Source organism: Sceloporus occidentalis, unplaced genomic scaffold (genome assembly GCF_023333645.1).
Source record: "Sceloporus occidentalis isolate IW3139 unplaced genomic scaffold, rSceOcc1.0.p SCAF_6, whole genome shotgun sequence".
NCBI lineage: Eukaryota > Metazoa > Chordata > Lepidosauria > Squamata > Phrynosomatidae > Sceloporus > Sceloporus occidentalis.
In genome coordinates this window covers 36793210-36802298 of record NW_028316986.1, presented here as the reverse complement: position 1 = coordinate 36802298, position 9089 = coordinate 36793210, and positions in this window count along the sequence as shown.

Below are 9089 nucleotides of genomic sequence, written 5' to 3'. Positions count from 1 at the left end.
TGTGTCTCCAAAATTTTATAGAGACATGTGGGGGGGAAGTTATTGCCATTTTGCTTTCCAAATCTCTCTCTCTCTCTCTCTCTCTCTCTCTGGCTTTGCTTCGAGAACGAAGATTTAGGAAGGACTCATCCCGTGCTTTATACAAGCGCGTTGGTGACTAAAAAGGCCAATCTGGGACAAACAGGTCCGGTTGCAGAAAGCACAGTGGAAAGTTTCTTTGGGTGATGTTTCCAGGTTGCGATTCTTTCTGCGTTGTCGTTTCTCTTTGAGACTCATTCGGCGTGAGCTTTCAAAAAAAGCTGCAGCATCATGGATAGTGTGTCCCCATGCCTCCCGATGCGAGGCCAGGGCAGACCATTGTTGGTGATCAATTTGGCCAAGCCTGAGATGTTGTTTCATGGAGTCCTTGTATCTCTTATTTGGGGCACAAGGAGGATAATATTTCCACTCCACTCCTGCCAGTGAGCAAGACTAGGACAAGGACTTGCAACAGGGGCCCTGCTTCTCATTGTTGCATCTTTATTTAGGTGTGTGTGGTGTGTGTGTGTGAAAACATCCTCCTCTTTGTGTCCCAATTGGAAGCTGCATAGACCACCTTTTGCCTGATCTGGTTGCTGGACTGAGGTGGCATTTATTCAGACTTACAATAAGACCACTTAGTCTAACTCAATACAGATCAATTACAGATCCATAACTCCAGTTTACAAATCTGCTATACTGAATAAGAAAAGGTAAAGGTTGCCCCTTTGACAAGGTTGTCATATCATGTCCGACTGTAGGGGGTGGTGCTCATTTCCATTACTAAGCCAAACAGCCACTGTTGTCAAAGACAACTGTGATCATGTGGCCAGCATGACTGCACAGAATTCTATTACCTTCCCATCGAAGTGGTGCTTATTTATCTACTTGCACTTGTACATGCTTTCGAACTGCCAGGTTGGCAATAGCTGTGTCTAGTGATGTGAGATCACAGTTAGCGTCTTAACTGCAGAGCCACCACATTCCTTGCTATACTGAATACCAGCTATACCAGCTATAATGAATATCAGCCATTATCTATGTGACCTTTAAATGTCAACAGGATCACAGACTGGTGACTGATTCCATATGGAATCTGTATATCATGGTAGAAAGTCTCTGGTTTGGATCTGCTGCCTTTTTCCTTTGGCAGGAGCATGCCATGAACTGAACTCCACTCAGAGTGCAGTTACTGGTGGAAAGGGCAATAAATGATTGCTGTCTATTCCCCTTTCCATTGCAGTTCCACTGACACTTCCCCATCTGTTCCAACCTTTGAATGAGTGGAGGGAGCACAGTGGGAGATTAAAGCAGCAGAGGAATCAATAAATTTCTCTGCCTTCTCCATTCTGCTAGTTGGATTCCTCCACAGGATTTGAAGTCTCTCACGGTCAGAAGGAATCCTTTTGTCCACATGAGGCAGATATTGGGTTGCAGTATACTATCAGAGTAGTTTTTAAAGAAAGGAAAGAAAGAGCAGTGGGGGGTTATTTATTTATTTATTTATTTTGCCTCCCTCCCATATTTTTAAGTAATCACTTCATTTTGAACAGTAATTTCCTATGCAGAATGACGAATAAGTTGCTGTACATTTCTTTGCATCTTGACTCTGAAAATTCACATTGTGGTAAATTTCTTTCATGTATTCAGTTCACATTTTTGAATGTTAGATGTGGATTCCTACTTGAGCATTGAAGATATTTAGCCATTAATGTGGCCTAAACAATGTGTCTATGGCCTGTTACAGACTGCCAAAATAAAGCTGCTTCGGGTCTCTTTGGAGATATGCTATTTAAATGATGCATGGGTCCTAAGAGTCCGGAGGTCGCACCAAAGCCACACTCCATTCCTAAGCACTGGAGTGCAGCTTTGGTGCAGCTTCCAGATTCTTAGAACCCATGCATCATTTAAATAGCATATCTCCAAAGAGACCCAAAGCAGCTTTATTTTGGCAGTCTGTAAAAGGCCTATGTGTCTCACATATGATATCTTGAAGAATGGACCAAACACAATATCTTGTTTTGCTGGTATTTCCCCACCCCCCACCCCCCCTTAGCATTTTCTTCAAACCCTTGAACAAAAAGTGGCTCCTAGTACTCTGGTCCTCTCAATCTCTTTTAATCAGAAGTGAAGATGCTTCTTGTGGCCATATAAAGATCCTGGGGGGACCCCATTAACACATCATTCAAGTCTGAGTTCGGAGAACACCTGCAGCAATATGTAATGAGAGAACAAAAAATATCACAAACAAGCAAACTCTCAGGGGTATTACTTGTTTTGCATGAGACCATAAAGTTTAACTACTGTCTATCAACACACACACACCAGAATTAATCTGTATAGCACTGCTACTTTTTTGGAACGAACAAAAAAATATTCATACATAGAACTTGGATTTAGTAAATAGGGTCTGGGGGTGATGAGATGAATCACAAACTAAAGATACTGGCCCAGTGGAGATGTAATAAAGAAAGCATGATTTCCCAGTACATTAATGAACTGTTGTAAACTTCATTTTGAACTGTCCCTCCTTTTCCCCTGCTCCTCATTTGCACATGTGAGAAGAAGATTCAGGGCTGTCATGACAGTGAGGGAAATAGAGCAGTGATTCCTAAAATGTTCAAATTTTTCTTTCAGTCTTTAAATTCCTATCATTGCAGTAACTTTAAAAAAAACCTCAGTTTTTATCTTTATATCCAAAGACATCCAAATAAAGTAAGGAATGTCATTTGGTGATATCAAGGAACAGAAGTACAAGAAATAAAGGTGCAAAATCTTCAATATATCTCTCTTTACAAGTCAGAGGAGTCCAGATCTATGCAATCTGCCATGAAAAACTAAAGAGTCAAAAAGTGTAGAGTCGGAATATAGCAGCCTTCTATTCAGCTGTTGTTGCTGATGCTAAGTGAGGTGTGCTGCTCCAAATATCATCACTACCTCCTTTGTTACTAACAACAATTCACAACATAAAATATATTACATGCTCTATCATCTAAGAAATACTCGGCTGTCAAAAGCACAGGTCTATGGAGTATGTGGAGAAGGGGAGTCCTAGTCCCATCTTCTCCTCCATCACTACCATTGCCCAGTGGCATTACTAGGGGATGCAGGGGTGTGGACCCCATAGAGGGATGTTACCCAATGGGGCAGTACACCTGGGGGACTGGTGCTGCTGCTGGATGCATTGGACCCTAAATCCTCCCCCCCCCCCCCCCGGAGATTGCAGTGCTACCTTCCTCAGCAGCAGTGGCCGCTGGAGGGAGCAGTGCCTTTAAAGTTCAGTGTGGCTGCTCTCAGAGGCCTTTCCAGGGGGGAATTCCTTCAAGATCCATCATGGCTGCTCAGAGACCCTGAATGGATGCTCTAGATGATGGAGTGCTGGCCCCTCAGCAGCAGTCTGAGAATGCAGGTGGCCATGGGGAGGTGGGTTAAGGAAATTCACCCCCCCCTCACTGCACCAGGTGACACCAACCTCACTGACACCACTGCCATTGCCCCATATATATGGAGGATGAACTGTCTGAAGCAAAGAGCATCCACTGTCCCTGGAGGATTTTCACCTTAACAGGAACTGTGAAATATCTGTGTTGTCCCACATGCAGAGATTTTCCATGGATAGTATAGCCCAGTGATAGTGAACCTTTTTGAGGCCGAGTGCCCAAACTGCAATCCAAAACCCACTTATTTATTGCAAAGTGCCATGGATCCATCAGTTTCCTGAGGTGGACCATTCTAATTGGTCCCTCCTCCTGCAGAGGTTCTGAGTTCCAATGCATCTAAACCTGACCAGATAATGATCTGTGCATGACAATAGAACTGTGGAAAGTTCCTCCACACCAAGATCATCATATTTGTCTTTCCTCCTAAGCCCACCCTTCAACACTCCTTTTCTGTCTCTGTGGACAACATTTCTATTCAACCCGTCCAGCAAGCCCGCAGTCTTGGTTTTATCTTTGACTCTTCTCTGTCGTGTATCCCTCAGATCCAGACCACAGCCAAGGCTTGTCGATTCTTTTTGTACAATATCACTAAAATCCGACCTTATCTCTCTGCCTCTACTGCCAAGATCCTGGTCCATGCCCTAGTGGTCTCACGACTTGATTACTGTAACGTCCTCCTGGCTGGGCTTCCTCTTTCTCACCTCCGTCCTTTAATCTCTGTTCAGCATTCAGCTGCACGCATTATCACTTCCACCCACCGCGCTGACCACATCTCTCCTGTGTTGGCATCCCTTCACTGGCTCCCTCTCCCTTTCCGCATTCAGTATAAGCTCCTGCTGTCGACATTTAAAGCCCTCCATGGACTGGCCCCTCCTTACTTATCAGACCTTCTTTCTCCTCACCTTCGCACCAGGGCCCTCCGTTCTGGTAGTCAAGGTCTGCTGTCTCAGCCCAGGATTTCCTCTGCCCCATCCCGGATTCGCCCCTTTTCACTTGCTGCCCCTCACTCCTGGAACCTTCTTCCCCCACAAGCAAGAGCCATCACTTCTTTAACCAGCTTCAAAACGGAGTTGAAAACCATCCTGTTCAGAGAAGCCTTCCCTGGCATTGCATAATTGTTGCTTACTATTTGATGTTCTTTTGGTGCCTGTTTATCAAACCATTTCCTGTATTGCTATGTACTGTATATGCATTATCCTACTCGAGAGTATGTATTTTCACTGGAAGATTAACCATCCATTATGAAACCAAGCCCTCCCTCCAGTCCATCTGCCTTGGTCCAGGCCTTGGAGGTAGAGAGGAACTGCTGGACCTCTTACCCTTTCGCTCCACCACTCCCTTCTCCTTCTGTGTCATGTCTTTTTAGATTGTAAGCCCGAGGGCAGGGATCCGTCTAGCTAAAAAGATTGCATGTACAGCGCTGTGTAAATTTACAGCGCTTCATAAATAAAGGTTAATAATAATAATAATAATAATAATAATAATAATTTGTCTGAATATGCAGAAAAGCCAGAGATAAGTTGAGCAAAATATGGTCTAGCTCTATGTTCAAGCCCAGCTTACATAACAGACCTGACAAAATTCTCTTCTCTCCAACTAGTGTGCTTTAACATTTACTAAGTGCCCTACTACTCATAATTTGGTCCACAAAGAAATAGGACCTGTCATCAGTGAAAGCATCCCCCACAAAACATTCTCCCTCTCCATGACCAAAGAGCTTGTTGTTTCAAAGAAAGTTTCAGCCTTGCCTTTCTAGTAACAAAGGAAGTCCTGGTGCTAAAAGATGTTGTGTGATGTATGGCATTTTTAAAGCTGTTAAAAGGCTCTTAACAGGTCTATAAAATATTTGCCGCCTCCTCCTGCTCCTTCAGAATTTTTACTTTAGTATTTATCTCCTTGGTTTATACCGAATTTCCTCCCCTTTAAAACACAAGTTATTAATTATTTCTGAGATGTCACTATCCAGCTCCCCCTCCAGCTATTAAAAATGTACATGCTTGGTAGCTTTATTATTTAGCAGTGAGGGACTTTTACAAAAAGAACCTCCACAAATCAATTAGATGGACAAGAAAATGTGTCGCTTTTTGATGTAATACCATAGTCTCTTCATGTTCATTTTCTGCACATATTAGAGGGTGGAGCTACATAGACAGGCAAATACACAGATTTTGTTGCAGTGATTTTATCTGATCTTGGAAACAAAGCAGGGTCAGTCTTGATTAGTACTTGGATGGGAAACAACCAACAAGTATCAGATGCTGTAGGCTATATTTCAGAGGACAGAACTGGCAAAACCACCTATGAGTACTCTTTGTCTAAGAAAACTCTATGAAATTCATGGGAGCACCATAAGTGGACAGGTGACTTGAAGGCACATATACGCTTACACTCTGGTTGATGGAATGAAATTCACCCGATTTGTGCACTGCTAGGTAATTTCTTTGTTAAGTCATTCTGTCTGTAAAAGGAAATAATATACATAAGACTTATGTAAGTAGCAAGGACAGCATAAATGTTGAAGGTCAGCGCTTCAGCATTTACAACAATCTATTCATATATGTAAAATATATTGCAATAAACTCTGAATACTAAATACATTGTTAGAATTTTGCAAAGAGGTAAAAATTGGTGAACAGCATACAAAGTAAAATTGATGGATGGAGGGATCAATTATGAATTAAAGTGTCCAGCTTTAATTATTCTAATATTTAAAAGGGAATGCTGCCAGAGGTCAAATGTGCACTACAAATTTGGTGGAGGAAATTAGATTTACCTCCAATCTGTTTCCCTAGAACTACCAGCAGAGACTTGTAGAAAATGGTACAGGGCAAAAGGGCAGAAGGAGGCAGGAAACTCTTTTCACTCAATTCCTTTTCAATCTATCATGTCACAGGGCCTTTTGAGGTCATCTAGTGCACTCCCCTGCTTAATGCAGGATTTACTGTGTAATATGTGACTACAGCACCCCTGCCAGATTAGTCTACAGGTTCTGTTCCAGGGACAGGGAATCCACCACCGTCAGAAACAGACTGTTCCACTGTCAAACAGCTTTTACTATCCTAATGTTCCTCTGGGTATTTAGCTGCAATCTGCCTCACTGCCATTTCTACTCATTGTTTCCAGTGGGTGCTGGCGACTTTCATGTCAATGAAGCAGTGAATCTGCTCCAGCTACCAGGGTTTGGTACTAGCCCTGTTCTGTGGAATATCAAAGAGCATGTAGATTTTCTTCAGATGGCCTAACAGCCCATCAGACATGATGATGTCTCCCCTTAATCTTCAGGGCTACACAAATCTAGCTCTCTCCACTGTTTGTCATAGGACTTGGCTTCAGATCCCTTATCATTTTGCCTGTCCCTCTGAATATTCTCCAACCTATCAGTGGACCTTACTGCACTGCCCCTGGGGACGTGATGAGGGCGTGACAAAAGGGAGCGGGAAGCAAACAGAATGGATGCTATCACCCATTTTACTGCATGCCAGAATGCCGCCGCCTTTGGAAGTTCCCATTGTGTTCCTGATCCGCCCCACAGGAGGCGATTTTCAGGAACTGTTCAGAAGCAGGGAACTATTCAATTGCCCTTATGCTTCACCTCAGAAACAGTCAAGACCTGGGAGGACTTGCTGCTGCCTCATACTAGTGAGATGAGAAGGGTGGAGTAGGGCCATTTAGTTCATGAAGAGAAAGCTGCTTTGGGATTCTAGGGAAGGCAAGTCCTTCAACTTGAAAGCTGCAGTGAGAGGAGGATCTAGAACTACATACACCTATAGATAGAGCTATGCTCCAAAGTAGGTTGTCAACCAATGCATACGCCATCAATTACCTTATCCCAAACTTCTTTGAAATCCATCCATCATTGCATATTATAAGAACAAATTTCATATTTCATGCACTGTGTAAAGAAGTTCTGTCTGAATTCAGAGGATTCAGCAGTGAACTTGAACTAAGTCTTACAGTTCACCTGGATAGGCATTTTTAGAAAGTGAATCCTAGAATTTTCCACTCCTTAAATTTCCAGGAGACCAGGGATTGTTTCAGAGGCACACCTCACCTAGTACGTGAGGAAGGTAAAATAATAGCCTGGAAAAGTTACTTTCGGGGATCTGCTATTTCCATAAATCCCTAGTAAGAATGACCACTTTCCCAGTCTCTGGATAAAAGCCAGATAATCTCAAAAATTCACGAGACAGGGAAACCTCATATCCTTAGTTATTTTTCCCAAAGAAAGAAAGGGAGGAAATGAGCTAATTGCTTAAACAGTTCCCACTCTTGTGGAAAAGAAGGTTTGTCTACCATTTTGACAAAAACAAAATTCTGTGCTGAAGCAGCAGGTGAAGTTGGGGGGGGGGGGGGGGCAGAAAAAACCCTGAAGACAAAGGAAGGGAGAAAGAACCAATTTGTTGCCCCTGGCTGTACTAAATATTTTATGCTTTGAATTTGAGCAACAATGGCAGTGTTTGCTGACTCTTTGCTTTCTCTCCTGCCTGCCCACCGCTTGCACACAAAAGGTGTGGGAGAGAGAGAGAAAGAAAAACAACCCAGCACCCTCTTCCACTCCAGTTGGTGTTGAGGATATATTCTGTGGCACGGGTGCTTTAACATTAAATATGCACATTTGTGTGTTGAGTGCTTCAGCCTCCTTTGCTCTCCATGCAAGCCTGAGAAGAGCAGACAGTTTGCTGGCATCCGACTTAAAGTGCTGACTGTCTGAGATACTTTACCTGGGAGTCTGAGTGTCCCTTCTCCGGTGCCTCATGCCAAGACCTGTTTACTAAGAATTACTGAGGGTAACTCCACTGTTACCAGGCAACTAGAAATAGCGTTCCTGCCATTCGAGCCAATTGTCAAACCAAAGGTTCAAGTAGCCGCCCCTTTGACATGCAATAAATAACAGCTCAACTTTTTTGATCAATTCCAACCACATGGCATTAGCCTTACCTATATGTTTATGTAAATATCTTTTTATAAGCCATATTATCTATCTGTAGTGTCAGAAATAGCAAAGACACTTGCTAGGAAAAAGGGTCATGCGGGACAGATGGTGATATGTTTTTAATCAGCTTTGCTGAGAGCTAAAAGGAGCTGCATGAAATGGACAATCGGGGTAAGACTCAAAAGTGCTTTGCAAACAAAGTTGCATGTATGTATGTTTAAACCTTTTTTAAAGTGGTTTTTAATGTCTTATCTATATATGTCTAAATTTTATGTTCAAATTATTTGTCATGTTAGGTATTTTGCATACCATCACATAAATGCAATTAATGACATTGTGTGCCCTTAGGATCTTCCAATATGGAACTGTTAAGCTGTAGTTCTGTATGGTTAAACCTTTGTGGCTGTCATTCAAGGGTTTACACATATGGCAGAATTTAAAGTATAAGATACTTGTGCCAAGATCAGTTTCTTAACTAGTCTGTATCGTTTACTTTATGTTTCATGTATCTATTTACCTGTCAGAATGACCTTGTGATTTTAATTCTTCCTTGTATGCAACACTATTTTTGGTTGGGGGGGGGGGGTTAATCAGCATGTAAGAAATTCAGACAAGAAATAGTTATGTATATGCTTGCCTTTACAGATAACTCATTGTTTTAAACTAGGTTTACAATATAAAATTTATGTAACCTCTTT